The following is a 13,606-nucleotide window of genomic DNA, read 5'->3' as shown; positions in this document are numbered from 1 at the left end:
GGGTTGGCCATTTTATAGTAAAATAGTTCAGTGTACAGTATTAGTAACTGTACTCAATATATATACTGACAGCAGCTCCCTGTGTACCTCATAGAGCTAAAATTAGACTCCCCTCCTCCAGGCTGGGCTGCCCTGCTCTGTTATGTTTCTGTGACCATGCTCCACCCTCTGTGTCCTCGATAGGCATATACAGGCTCAGTGTTGGACACTTGGTGGTGGGGCACGGTCACATGCTCCTCCATGTCGGCCATTTTATGGACAGAAACAAAACAGAGCAGGGCAGCACAGCCTGGAGGAGGAGTGTCTGATTTTAGCTCTTTAAGGTACACAGGGAGCTGCTGTCAGTATACACAGTGAGTACACCAAAATACTGTATATTGAACTATTTTACTATAAAGTGGCCAACCCCTTTGATCATCTGCCCCAGTGCCCGGTAACTAGGCATGAGGGTGGAGCCACAGCGGCATGTAGTCACTCTACCTCTACCATCTTCCCAGTCACTCACGCTTGATTTCCAGCCTGAGTGCTAGGAACTTAATGCAAAGCCCTGCACTCAGACTGCTAGTCAGGAGTGAGTGGCTGGGCAGAGAGCGGAGGCAACGTGACTGCATGCCCTGCCCTCATCTTTAGTTGCTGGGCAGTGTGACAGACGACTGAAAATCAAGATTTTTAAATTGTTGCCCTAGGCACAACATTTGAGGCTGTACAAGGCAGCTGTAATGTACTGTGGCTAACTCACTCTTCCTCAGGGAGGTGATTGGTTCCCTTTGGGCCAGGGATGGGGAACTTTCGACCCTCCATCATTTTTGTCCGTCATTATTAAAAGACAGACACCTTTTTTTCAACAAAAGCTTGCCTGTTTTCCTAATGGGAATATAGCCTAAAGTCTATGAAAAAAACATCCATCTGCACACATTGGGGGAGATTTATCAAACATGGTGTAAAGTGAAACTGGCTCAGTTGCCCCTAGCAACCAATCAGATTCCACCTTTTATTTTCCAAAGTGTCTGTGAGGAATGAATAGTGGAATCTGATCTGAGAGTTTTACTTTACACCATGTTTGATAAATCTCCTCTCATTGTTTAAAAAAACAGATAAATTTTTCATGCAGCACATTATTAGATTAAAAATACAGTCACCTTTTATATCTATGTTATGCTTTTATTTTACTGTGTGTGAACCTAGCTTTACAGGGGTTGTCCAGGCAGCTGACTTTTTAGTTTTGGGGTCATGATGTTGCAGGCGTCCTCAGCCAATAAGCAGCTGAGGTCATTGCTGACTGACTTGTTGGGCCTGCAATGTTACATAGCTTTTCAAGTAAACCATATTTTTCTTGCAATTTTATACCTGTCAGATCACAAAGGATGCGATGCTATCTGTGAACTGAATGCCACAGGGAGCGGGGAAAATTTTTGGCACATGATCTGGCCATCATCCAGTCCAGAGCTTTTTGGGAGGAGATGATTGGTATTTTGGTGAGACTTTTGGGGATACCTATACCCTGTGATTCTAAAATTTGCCATTTTGGGGGTATTGGATACATCAACAAAAAAATCATATTATGAGAAGCCCTATTTATGGCCTGAAAAACCATAGTCTTGCATTGGATGGACCTACGCCATGACTACCTCTAACCCCAGCAGATTTATAGGTATCAAGGATTCTTTCTACAGATTAGTGGTTTGTCATTGTACTTACTGTATATTTGGGTCTGCCGTCAGCAGTGCACCCCTTTTCCTCTTTTGCTTTTCTTCTGTGGTTTGCCATCCCACCAGTCGGATTCTGAGGATCTTCGGTCATCAATCCCAGAACATCTCTTTAACTATTCAATAAGATTCCAGTATGATAGGAACAAAATAGTCACATAATATATGAGTCATAATTCCCAGTCATTAGCCAACATACATTACAGAGTGCTCACATGTGGATATTTAATAGATTTTTCTACATCTCACGATCACTTTAGAAATAAAGCATTTACTTTAATTCATTATATATAAAAGGATTATCATGTTTGTTGCATGTCCTTTTTATAGGTTGTGGAACAGACAAGAATTTACATAATATTCTTTTGCTTATACCCATTGTACTCATTGTAATCTAAAGAGCCTGGCTTAGGGATAATGGGATTTATTTGTCTTTAGTAACTACTATGGTCTATGATCTCAATGGCACAAACCATTGGTAAGAAGTCATAGTGTCAGTCTGCCCCAGAGGAGAAGAAAAAAGTATATTGGTGGCATAAAAAAAAGCTATACTCCCCCACATCCCCCACAGCTGCAATGCCAATGCTTCCGATCCTGCTTATCACTGTTACTTCCTGGTCCCTGGTGACCTCTAGTGAACACAGGAACTGTATTGAATACCTAAATGCATCAAAACTACATATAACATGAACTGCCACCATCACCGTCCTGCCAGGTGAACTCATTAGATATCATGAGCTGACCTGCAGTCATGAGACCCCACCCACTCTCTCTGCAAAGCCAGAGGCTTCATGGGAAATGGAGGCAGTAATTTCAGAGGGCAAATATGAATCAAATATGGCTGAGAACTCATGCTTGCCATTTCAGCTGAAACAGGAAATGTGTACCTAAGAACCTCTACATTATTCTCTAATAATGATGCTGCACTATATAGGCAAAAAAAATTCCCTATAAGTTAGAGTTGCCTAATAGGGTACCAGAAAGCCCTTTAAGACTTGCCTATGCAATACACATAGCGCTGCCTGCCTCTGTATGGTAGGTAGGACGATGACACATCTTTTCATCCTAAATACCACCTGTACACTGCTAATCCCTTAGCCGTGGGCCTTTTTTTTTACCCTTAGAGGACCGGGCCAACTTCAATTTTTGCGTTTTCTTTTTTTCCTCCTTGTGCTTAAAAGGCCATAGCACTTACATTTTTTCACCTAGAAACCCACATGAGCCCTTATTTTTTACGCCACTAATTGTACTTTACATTGACAGACTGAATTTTTGCATAAAGTACACTGCAAAACCAGAAAAAAATTCAATGCGTGGTGAAATTGAAAAAAAAATTAATACATTTTATGCCATTCGCCCTGGGGTAAAACTGTCTTGTTATATATGTTCCTCAAGTCGTTATGATTACCACGACATGTAACTTGTATAACTTTTATTTTATGGCTTTCAAAAAATTCAAACTATTTTTAACAAATATATGTTCCTTAAAATCGCTCTATTCCCAGGCTTATAATGCTTTTATCCTTTGGTCTATGGGGCTGTGGGAGGTGTCATTTTTTGCGCCATGATGTGTTCTTTCTATCGGTACCTTGATTGCGCATATTCAACTTTTTGATCTGGATTTGATGCTACCAAAAATGCGCAATTTTGCACTTTGGAATTGTTTTGCTCTTACGCCGTTTACCGTGCGAGATCAGGAATGTGATAAATTAATAGTTTGGGTGATCACACACGCGGTGATACCAAACATGTTTATTTATTTATAACATTAGAAAATGGGGGTGATTCAAACTTTTATTAGGGGGGGGTTATTTATTTATTTTTTTACACTTATACTAGAAGCCCCCCTGGGGGACTTCTAGTATATCCACACTGATCTCTCATTTTGATCTATGCAGTATAGTAAGAATAGAGTGCTGAAAGCAATAGAGTGCCGAGCCGGGATCAGCGCCATTACGGCGCAGACCCAGTCTGGTGCCAGAAGCAAGGATCGCCCCTCCGCCATTGCGTCCTGGGGGTGGGGGATCCACCCGACTAGACACCAGGGAAGGGCTGCAGTAAGTGTTCAGATGCAGCTGTCAACTTTGACAGCTGCATCTAAATATTTAATTAGCCGGCACGGCGATCGGACCGTGCCCGCTAATAGCCGCGGTGTGGGCTACAAGCGGCACCCGGGATTGTGGCGGTTCAGAGCGGCCCCCCTCTGAATGCCCCTTGCGACCACTTATAACTTATAGCTTAGGTAGCATTTTCATGGTGACGGGTTCCCTTTAAGAAAAGGGAACCATTATGTCTATCATGTACGGATTTTCCAATGTCAGAAAATCTCCATGCATTACAGAAGCGTCTCTAGGTGTGGGAATTCCGATTATTTCACCCCTCATTTGACCTGCTTCTTAGCCATGGCGTTGGACAAGTGCATTTTCAGTGTAATACAGTCAATGAATTCTCTGGGGCATGTGTGGAAGTCCTTTCTATTCTTATGAATGTATTGTGGCACACCAAGTAGGTAGGTGGAAGGCGGACGCACAGCAGCCAGCTTAATGAGTGTATATGCAGCTAGCTTACAGGCTCATGTTTACACTGGTATACAGGCATGCTGTGTGTGTGTAAGGCTTATTTGTGACAGCGGTTTGTGCAGTATTACAGCATCGTGCGCTTTGGTATGAATGCTAACACTGAGCAATGCTCTCCAAAAAACAGAACTGTCTTTGATAAATCCAGACCCTCGACTGCTATCTCTGGCTTTGAAAGTTAATCTCTTGCAATTTCCCTATAGGTTCCTCTTCCATCTGCTGTCTGCTTATTCCTCTCTCCATACTCATAACTCTGCTCTTTTTATGCCTGGTCTTTTTTCATTCTCTCTCTTCCTCAAAGCTTTCTGTTATGTTCTTCCTATCCTTTCATGTTCTGTCGTCCTTTCCCATCTGACTCTCACTACCATTCCACAAATTCCTTACACATCCTGGAACCATCATGTCCGCGAGAGCCTTTTTTCCACAGTCTCCTACCACCAGCTCTTGTCCTCTTATAGCAAATACTTGCTTAATTCTTTCTTGGTTTTAATTGTAGTCATCGGGGTTTGTTTTGCTGAAGACTGAGAAATCTTTCCTTTTAAGATCTGTTAATACTTATGAAATAAGCTCTTCCCACTTATATAATTTTTTAAGGGAACGTCCATTTTGGACACAGCCTTTTTTCTAAGAATGATCTAATGATAAAAGTATTAAGGATGTTCATACACATAAAGTTAATGCCAATATCAGCGTGTCTGACCAACCGTCATATGTTTATGTGTCCTGCCTCTCTACCATTTTGTTCTAATGGGAGATGAGCTGCCACCAAAGGTGTCAGTTAACGGCTTATTCTTCGCTCTCCATTGTAAACACTTGCATGCTCAAACAAGCTAAGCATGCATATAGGGCAGGTTCCAGGTTTTTGTGGGCCCTTGGGTGACAGAGCCTCAGTGATCTCCTCATCCATCTACAATACACCCATCATCCACACACTGTGCAATCACTTGAGGCACCACTAACATACACAAACACACATTATTAACACAGATACTGACTGACACTGACCAACTGAAACACACACTAACTGACTGACACAGACACTGACTGTGACACACTTAGACACTGACACACAGCACTTACAGCTCAGTCTTCTGCCTCTGCCTCTCTGTCGTGGTTTTTTACACTGTAAGGTTAAGGACCTACGGGTCATGTGATCAGGTCCTTCACCCATCTCCTGTGTCTTTTCATCAGCCTGCTCACCCTGCACTAAAGTGAGTGAGCTGAACATTAAAACATCAGGCTCCTCTCCTTCTCTGGGCCTGTAGAGGCACTGTGGGCCCTGGCACCTTACCGGGTAAGGCCTGTACTGACGCTGGCCCTGCATGCATATGTAAAAGGGTCCTTGGAAGAATATCTGATGGCTGAACAAGCTTTCAGCCAACAGCTGTCTAAAATGTATGGGCATCTTAAGGCTCTGTTCACATCTGTGTCATGCTTTCTATTAATAACAGAAACAATGCCACAGTGCCAGGTCCAACGTATGATTAATGCCATTGATCTCTAATGGGCGTCTGTTATTTTTACATCAAAAATAGCACTGCATGGCTAATGGCGCATCTGATGCGAAGTATAGCCTGAACCAGGAAGCTCCTTAATTCTTCAAAGGAGACATAACATCTTCTTATGTGTTCCCTTCCTCATCTCCCAGGGAAAGATGGGGTTAGAATTTTATCAAAATTGCAATCCTAGAGATATTTTTGTAGGATTGAGATGAGGTGGTGGTGCATATGAATACACAATCCCAGTGCACCTATTCACTTATAACTTTAGAGCCATAGAGATAACACTTGTCAGTATTTGTATTGTAGGATTCATTGACAATAATTTTTGATCTCCTATCCTTGAGATGGGCCATCAATATCGGATCCATTGAGGTCCAGTTTCTGGCACCCCTTTAATTATTTGCTTTGGAAAGGGTTGTGTCCCCTCCATTACCTACTGGGTACAGTGCCGTACATCATGTAGTGGCTGTGCCTAGTACTGCAGAAAGCTCAATCCCATTCACCTAAATGGTACCAAGCTGCAATACCAGATCATTTAAGATTTGTTGCCAGTTGGAATAGAAGATCTAATATTTATTCTGTGGAGGGATGTCATTTATTACAGTAAACATAGAACCATGGGGGATATAATTTTTTACAAAATCATTTAAAAATTTAGCTGTGAATTGACGCTCTCAAAATAACAATCGGGTTGACAAAATTATCTTTAGGTCTATGTCCATATTAATAGGGTATTCTGGGAAAATGTAACTTTTCCCCTATCAACAGGATAGAGGAAATGTAGAAGATCACGGGGATCCAACCCCCTGAACCCCCTGGCGATCTCTGCATCGGACCCCACCAGCTCTGTTATGAATAGAGACCCAGGTTGGCACATGACCCGCGGCTCCATTCATTCCTATGGAGCAACGCAAAGAGCCGAGGACAGCACTCTTGTGGCATATTTGTCTCTTTCCGTCGCTCCATAGGAATGAAAAGAGCCGCGAGTCGTGTGCCAACCAGGGCCTCTATTCATAACATAGCTGGCGGGGTCTGATACGGAGATCGCCGGGGGAGTATAGTAGTCTTAGCCACAGGAGTAAAATTTTCCTGGAATACCCCTTTAAGGCTATGTTCCCACACAGTATTTTTAAACCAAAACCAGGAGTCGATTGAAAAAACAGAACAGCTGGAAATTAAGAAGATGGCAGTCATTTAACAGCAAATATTTACCATTACAGTGGTACCTTGGTTTAAGAGTAACTTGGTTTAAGAGCGTTTTGGTTTAAGAGCTCACAGTTTTTCAAATTTGTGACTTGGTTTAAGAGCATTGCTTTGGTTTAAGAGCTCCCTGTGCTGGGTGGGAGCGTGAGTGGGGGAGGGGCATGGTCTGCATAGCATGGTCTACAGCACTGTACTCTGACCCAGGAAGTCTCCCTCACCTTCCAAATCATAATAGATCCACTTCAGGCTGGGGCTTACATGAGGGGACAGGACTGTGGGGGTAATCTCTTCATAGCTGTCACCCCTCTCTCCCCGGACAAAGAGTGCTGCTATACAGTGCCCACATCTGTCCTGCTCATTCCTTCATGCCCCCTGCAGTCTGTCAGCCCTTGTGTTTTCCATCCTCTCCATTACTGTACAGTAACTTATAATATCACATATTCTGCTGTTTCTGAATGTTTGTTTCATTTGTTTTACATGTTATTCAGAATAATAAATCATTATTTTTGGGGTGTGGAACCAATTGTCTGCATATCAATGATTTCTTATTGGAAAATGTGCTTTGGTTTAAGAGTGGATTTGGATTACAAGCACAGTCCCGGAACGAATTATGCTCGTAATCCAAGGCACCACTGTATTTTAAAATAAATGCCATTATTTTAATATAACGGCCATATTTGCCATTATATGGCGGCCATCCACTAAATGTCCACAGTGTGTGAACATAGCCTTTTTGTGTTCTCAATCCACTCCTTGTTTTGTTTGCAAAATACTGAGCAAAAATACTGTGTGGGAACATAGCCTAACACAGATAAAGTTTTATGTGTGGTACTTGTTTCTTTTAAAGTAAAGTATCATAAAGTAAGAAGGTCATTTTGGGCCGCTGCGACCTCTACATCCTCACCATACATATATATATTCATTATTTGCTGTGTTACTCATCTCCCCTCAGTTACCCTCTCTGATATTCAGCTTTCCTATCTTCCTTGGTCTCTCTGTGTCCTTCTCTTTAATCTCACTGAGCAATTTGTTTGCTGTCAGATAATCCGGATTGCGCTTCCCTTCCAGTATCTTTCAATAAAGCTTCATGACAACATTGTGAAACAGGCTCGTGACTCCTCCGGTTCCTACCTAATTCTCGAGTTGGTGCAGAACACATTTAGTCTTTTTATGTCCTTGGAATGAATAATGACAGTCAGTAGGTAGTAGATGACAGTGGACGATTATCTGAGCTCCCGCTCTAACAAAAGCACAGCTATAACCCGGCGCTAAAGTGAACCTTAAAATTGCTAATTATATTATTATATTGTATGAGAATCAGAGGTGTATTCATGTTCATTTACACTTTACAATGGTCATAGTATAATTTTATGTAACAATCATATGCCTGGAGGGAACACAGACATTTTATGGATTGAGCTACTGCTTTGATGATAGTCGTACACTCTTACAGATAGTTCAGATAGAAAGATATAAGATAGACACACCAATCAGCCACAACATTAAAACTATCATCGGGTAGGTCTCTCGCGTGCTGTCAGAACCACTCTGACTCACAAAGGCTTTGGGTAGGTCTCTCGGGTAGGTCTCTCGCGTGCTATCATAACCACTCTGACTCACAAAGGCAAGGACTCCACAAGACCTGTAGGTGTCCTCTTAATTAGTGACAGATCCTGTAACTTGTGAGGTGTGACCACATCCCACAGATGGTGGATTGAACTGATAAGCAAAGACTTTGGAGGCCAAAACTTGATGTTCCCCCAGTACCATTGCCATGTGGCGTGTGTGTGCGTGGTGGGTAGCTTGTGGGGTTGGTCTGTACAGTGTTTAGGTTGATGATATATGCCACAGTAACATACACATGGTGTTAGGACCAAGATTTCCCAGCACAACATTGCCCATAGCTTCATACTATGTCTTAATACATCGGTGAGCCATGTCTTCCTCCAACTAACACATACCAGATAGTTCATAAAACATGATTCATCAGACCAGGTCACATTCTTCTATTTCTTTATGGTCCATTTATGATGCTCATTTGCCCATTGTAGGCCACAAACAGTGGCCAGACACTATGACTAGTCTGCGGCTATACAGCATGGTCTGTCCCTGTTGTCTACCCATCACAATTTGGCCCATGTAAAAGGGGCCCAGATCCTTACATTAACTCATTTCTCTTGCTTCCACCACATTAACCTCACTTCATCCTTATATAGTTTTAAAAAACACCAACTATCTATCTATCTATCAAAAAGTATATACTCCACAGCACAGAGCAGTGAGTGAAAAAAACAGTGTATTTATTCCATCAAACGTGCAGTAACAAAAAAACGGCATATGGCAGGACACAACGTTTCGATGGCCTCCACCATTATTATCAAGCGTAGGCCAAGCGATGGCGGAGGCCATCGAAACGTCGCGTCCTGCCATATGCCGTTTTTTGTTACTGCACTTTTGATGGAAAAAATACACAGTTTTTTTCCACTTACTGCTGTGAGCTGCGGAGTATATACTTTTTTATGGACTACCTATATCCTTGGTCAGGATCATCCGCTGGCACCAATCTCATTGTCTCATGTAGTGCTGCTCTATATACCATTGTATCTATCTATCTATTCAGGGTGGTCCAAAAGTAGGTGGACAGTATGTGTAGTACGGTGTAATGTGTAACATGGTGTAAAGTGAAACTGGCTCAGTTGCCCCTAGCAACCAATCAGATTCCACTTTTCATTCCTCACAGACTCTTTGGAAAATGAGAGGTGAAATCTGATTGATTGCTAGGGGCAACTGAGCCAGTTTCACTTTACACCATGCTTGATAAATCTCAACCTTCATAACCCTATTACACATACTGTCCACCACCCTATATAGGTAGATAGATAGATAGATAGATAGATAGATAGATAGATAGATAGATAGATAGATAGATAGATAGATACACAGTGGGGAAAAAAAGTATTGGTCAGTCACCAATAGTGCAAGTTCCATCACTTAAAAAGATGAGAGGCGCCTGTAATTGACACCATATGTAGACCTCAACTATTGGAGCCAAAATGAGAAAACAAATCCAGAAAATCACATTGTCTGATTTTGTAAGAATTTATTTGCAAATTATGGTGGAAAATAAGTATTTGGTCAGTAACAAAATTTCATCTCAATACTTTGGTATGTATCCTTTGTTGGCAATGACAGAGGTCAAACATTTTCTGTAAGTTTTCACAAGGTTGGCACACACTGTTGTTGGTATGTTGGCCCATTCCTTCATGTAGATCTCCTCTAGAGCAGTGATGTTTTGGGGCTGTCGCTTGGCAACACGGACTTTCAACTCCCTCCAAAGGTTTTCTATAGGGTTGAGATCTGGAGACTGGCTAGACCACTCCAGGACCTTGAAATGCTTCTTACAAAGCCACTCCTTCGTTGCCCTGGCGGTGTGCTTTTGTCATGTTGAAAGACCCAGCCACGTTTCATCTTCAATGCCCTTGCTGATGGAAGGAGGTTTGCACTCAAAATCTCACGATACATGGCCCCATTCATTCTTTCATGACCCGGATCAGTCGTCCTGGCCCCTTTGCAGAGAAACAGCCCCAAAGCATGATGTTTCCACCCCCATGCTTTACAGTAGGTATGGTGTTTGATGGATGCAACTCAGTATTCTTTTTCCTCCAAACACGACAAGTTGTGTTTCTACCAAACAGTTCCACTTTGGTTTCATCAGACCATACGACATTCTCCCAATACTCTTCTGGATCATCCAAATGCTCTCTAGCAAACTTCAGATGGGCCCGGACATGTACTGGCTTAAGCAGTGGGACACGTCTGGCACTGCAGGATCTGAGTCCCTGGCGGCGTAGTGTGTTAGTGATGGTAGGCTTTGTTACATTGGTCCCAGCTCTCTGCAGTTCATTCACTAGGTCCCTCCGCGTGGTTCTGGGTTTTTTGCTCACCGCTCTTGTGATCATTTTGACCCCACGGGGTGAGATTTTGCGTGGAGCCCCAGATCGAGGGAGATTATCAGTGGTCTTGTGTGTCTTCCATTTTCTAATTATTGCTCCCACAGTTGATTTCTTCACTCCAAGCTGGTTGCCTATTGCAGATTCAGTCTTCCCAGCCTGGTGCAGGACTACAATTTTGTTTCTGGTGTCCTTTGACAACTCTTTGGTCTTCACCATAGTGGAGTTTGGTGTCTGACTGTTTGAGGGTGTGCACAGGTGTCTTTTTATACTGATAACAAGTTTAAACAGGTGCCATTACTACAGGTAATGAGTGGAGGAAATAGGAGACTCTTAAAGAAGAAGTTACAGGTCTATGAGAGCCAGAAATCTTGATTGTTTGTAGGTGACCAAATACTTATTTTCCACCATAATTTGCAAATAAATTCTTACAAAATCAGACAATGTGATTTTCGGGATTTGTTTTCTCATTTTGTAGTTGAGGTCTACATATGGTGTCAATTACAGGCCTCTCTCATCTTTTTAAATGATGGAACTTGCACTATTGGTGACTGACTAAATACTTTTTTTCCCCACTGTGTGTGTGTGTGTATATATATATATATATATATATATATATGCACACACAAAGTATATAGCTGACACCTTTAAATAACTGCATGCAAAATGACAAATGAGTGACTATTTTATTTTAATTATTTTGCCTTTTTATATATATATATATATATATGAGACTACATTTAAAAGGACAAGTCAAAGACATTTTTTTCCCTTTGTGTTAATATATATATATATATATATATATATATATATATTAATGACTGCATACAATAGGACAAATCAAGGACTATTTTTTTTCTTTTGCCTTTAGGTCATTTCACTCTTGAATCTTGTATGTATGGAGGATAAATTATTCCTGTACCCATTTCTGCTTGTACTGCATCTCTACCAGCATGTGCCTAGATATCATGCTGTACATTCTGTTTTATGACATTTGCTATCGTTTCATACAGACATATGTGGGAAATTCACAAACAATTGTGGGTTGGAGGATTTTTTTCTTCCAGTTTTGCAGCATCTGCATTTTCTGACAGAAGTGTGAGGCTATGTGATTGGCGTGCAGCTATTTTAGAGTCTACATGCACAGTTCATCTCGCTGAATATCTACTGAGCATTTCTTGGCTTTGGTTAATGCTCCTGGCATAAAGAGTACAGTTTTCTTCTTACTGTTTAGGCATTTAAAGAAGACCTGTCACCCTCCGTGCTGGGGTGAAAACCGCCCGACCCCCCCCCCCCCCCCCCCGTGGAGCCCCTTATACTTACCCCCTTCTCCTCTCCAAGTCCCGCTCCTGGAACCGGTCCCGCCGCCGAGATATCCCATCCCCGTCGGAAGCCGTGTGTGCAGCGCAGAGATGAGTGCAATGCCCATAGAGAATGACTGGAGCCGTCGGACTCACCTCTGCAGCGCGCACATGGCTTCCGACAGGGATATCTCGGCGGCGGGACCGGTTCCAGGAGCTGGACTTGGAGAGAAGGGGTAAGTATAAGGGGCTCCACAGGGGTCGGGCGGCCTTCACCCCAGAGAAAATCTCTATTCTTTAAGTATTTATCAAAGCAGAAATGTTTTTTTATGGGGATTTGGTACTGTTCTGGACAGTGACTGTCATGCACAGAGGTGGCAGCAGAGAGAACCATATCAGACTGGAAAGAAAACTCCACTTTTTGCAGGACATACAGCCACACAGCAGCTGATAAGTACTAGAAGAATTGAGATTTTTTAATAGAAATCATTTAAAAATCTGTATAACTTTATGACATCAATTGATTTAAAAACATTTTTCCCTGGAGTACTCATTTAAGTCAGAATACATGCTGGCCTCCATATCATAAAGTTGCAGAGTATTATTGGAGGGACACTTTAAGGCTATGTTCACACACAGTATTTTTGCTTAGTATTTTGGTCAGTATTTTGGCATAAAAAGAAAAAGTAGACAGATACCGGCACTACTATGAGGAGTTTGAACAATTCTTATGTTACCACTCTCCCTTGGGGTAAGACACAAAACAGACGCTGGTTGTCTCTGACCACTGGTTGGTGCTCACTTCCTTGAATAGCAAAGGCAAAGTTCATAATCCACACAAAACAAGAAAAGAAGTGTGGGGAGGACACTCACCCTTTTGATGTGATCTTCTTTATTGCAACATGGTGATTTAAAACTTACAGGACATGTTCAGGGCTTAGCAGTGGTACGCCAAGCACCTAGTTGATAGGTAACAGCTGGTCAGTATTTTAAAACCAAAACCAGGAGTGGATAGAAAATGGCAAATAATTGCAGTAGTTTGAAAACAGCCATTATTTGCCATGAAATGACGACCATTCAATCAATTTCAGCAGTGTGTGAATCTAGCCTTAAGGGGGTTTCCCCACTTGCCTTATCTGCAGGATAGAGAATGAGTGGGATTGGTTGGGGTCTACATGTTCCGCCCTCCCCCACGGTTTACGACAACAGGGGTCCCATGTCCTCTTTATCCAATGGTTCAGAGGTGGATGCACTGCCACTCCATTCAGTTTTATGGGCTTGACAACGCTATCTGACTACAGTATGTCAGTATGTCTAGTTGCACATAAGGAGAGAATGTCCTTGGCGGGAAAACCAGTGAGTATTTAT

The 13,606-nt window shown here is 42.2% G+C and overlaps 1 protein-coding gene across 1 annotated transcript in view; it reads left to right on the top strand.

Moving 5' to 3' along the window:
• Positions 1-264: 264 nt before the first annotated feature.
• BRSK2 (BR serine/threonine kinase 2) overlaps positions 265-13,606 on the top strand; it is a 109,512-nt gene continuing 96,170 nt past the window's right edge. The window contains exon 1 of the mRNA XM_069968338.1: positions 265-353. The gene's annotated coding sequence lies outside the window, so the exon portion shown is untranslated. The remainder of the gene's footprint in view (positions 354-13,606) is intronic.

This window comes from Dendropsophus ebraccatus, chromosome 4 (assembly GCF_027789765.1).
Source record: "Dendropsophus ebraccatus isolate aDenEbr1 chromosome 4, aDenEbr1.pat, whole genome shotgun sequence".
NCBI lineage: Eukaryota > Metazoa > Chordata > Amphibia > Anura > Hylidae > Dendropsophus > Dendropsophus ebraccatus.
This window is presented reverse-complemented; position numbering and strand designations above follow the sequence as displayed.